Genomic DNA, 2,209 nt, shown 5'->3' with positions numbered 1-2,209 from the left:
TTTTTTTTTTTTTTCTGTTTCTTTCTATCTGGAACCGAAAGAATTCAGAACGCCATTTCAATCTTAGATTCGATTAGATATCGTGACTGGTATGCTGAAATATCACGCCTTATCTGGTGTTAACCTTCTTGATCACGGCAATAAAAAATCGCCAGTTCCCGAACTTTAATCGCGCCGAAGATGAACCGATATGCTGGATTCTTATTGTCATGATTTTATAGAAAGCGCTGGTTCTATGGCTAGCTTTGAGGAAAAGAAAAACATCGTTCAGGAATGTATAACTCTAAACAACTAAAAAAAAAATCTGCCGGCAATTGGTACTACAACGAGAGTACTGAGAATACTGGAAAAGATGAAATCCAATCATGCTGAACTGAACTGAAATTATTTCATCAAGACATGCCCCGAAAAACGTGGCCACTTTCAATGATAATTTCAAATGTGATTTCTTTCTTTTTTTTTTTCTTTTTTACGACGGATAATAATTATCTTTCCAATGGCGGATGTGAAAATTTCAGAGCACGGCATTTTCGAAATCCCAAGGCCCCGGACGCATTCTCTCTTCTTTAAGTATTTTGGTGGTGCACACGGAGGAAAATTTCGCGCACGTAATTTATAAACTAGTAGTTGATTTTCTAGAAGAACACAAAGTGCTGACAAACGGCCAACCAGGACACAATTAAATTGGTATTACGCACGGTTTCGAAGCCGCGGTAACAAAAGGGTAACAAAGGGACGTTCATTTCGTGGTGTGGATTTCACGTCTCTCACAATAAAAAAAAAATAATAATAAAAACTACTGCATAAAATAGGTTTTCCCAAACTGGATGGTTTCGATCAGCTTTTGAACAGCCCTTCCTTAAATTGAGTTGGCGTTGATTGAGCAGGTGCGGGCCTCTGCTGTTTTGGATTTTTGTAAATGGCATCAGTACTGGACAGTCCGTTCACTTGAGGATCAAAGGAGAAACCCCCCAAAAAAATATCATATCGTGGTGAGAGACGTGGCAGATGAGTACAATTATCGGCAGAAAAAAAAAAAAAGGAAAACCGCCTCGTACTCAGAAGCCGCTCCTCTCACGTGTGAAGCTTCAAACAAATTGTTTTTCTTGAGACGCTCTATAAAGTTATACACAGCTCCTTAAATGCAGCACCCGCACACAAAGCCAAACGTTCCAAGCTGGAAAGAAAGCATGAAATTCGCGGTGCCCGTTTCCTGTGAAACAACGGGCAACATTACGCCAAGTCCGCTACCACGTCAGCCGGGGCGGCCACACCCCGCCCGCGCTTAAGCCACATATGGCGACTGAAAATGCTCACCGCTCAAGCTGCGCGCGGCAAAGTCCGCAACCACGTCAGCCGGGGCGGCCACGGAGAGCGCCGAACGCCCGCGCTTAAGCCTGAAAATGCTCGGCGCTTACGCCAGGTAGCGAGAAAAAATGCTCGGCGCTTAAGCCACGCGGGGACTAAAACTGAAGCCACGGGATTATTGCTGAAATTGTATGCATTCCGGTGGAAGTCTGTCGGCGCCGGCGCGCGGCAAAGTCCGCAACCACGTCAGCCGGGGCGGCCACGGAGAGCGCCGAACGCCCGCGCTTAAGGCTGAAAATGCTCGGCGCTTACGCCAGGTAGCGAGAAAAAATGCTCGGCGCTTAAGCCACGCGGGGACTAAAACTGAAGCCACGGGATTGTTGCTGAAATTGTATGCATTCCGGTGGAAGTCTGTCGGCGCCGGCGCGCGGCAAAGTCCGCAACCACGTCAGCCGGGGCGGCCACGGAGAGCGCCGAACGCCCGCGCTTAAGGCTGAAAATGCTCGGCGCTTAAGCCAGGTAGCGCGATAAAAATGCTCGGCGCTTAAGCCACGCGGGGACTAAAACTGAAGCCACGGGATTGTTGCTGAAATTGTATGCATTCCGGTGGAAGTCTGTCGGCGCCGGCGCGCGGCAAAGTCCGCAACCACGTCAGCCGGGGCGGCCACGGAGAGCGCCGAACGCCCGCGCTTAAGGCTGAAAATGCTCGGCGCTTAAGCCAGGTAGCGCGATAAAAATGCTCGGCGCTTAAGCCAGGTAGCGAGTAAAAATGCTCGGCGCTTAAGCCACGCGGGGACTGCAACTGAACCCACGGGATTGTTGTTGCTGAAATTGTATGCAGTCCGGTAGAAGTCTGTCGCGCGCCTGCGCGCGGCAAAGTCCGCAACCACGTCAGCCGGGG

The sequence above is a fragment of the Dermacentor andersoni genome, unplaced genomic scaffold (assembly GCF_023375885.2).
Source record: "Dermacentor andersoni unplaced genomic scaffold, qqDerAnde1_hic_scaffold ctg00000487.1, whole genome shotgun sequence".
Taxonomy (NCBI): domain Eukaryota; kingdom Metazoa; phylum Arthropoda; class Arachnida; order Ixodida; family Ixodidae; genus Dermacentor; species Dermacentor andersoni.
Note: the sequence above shows the minus strand (reverse complement) of the source record.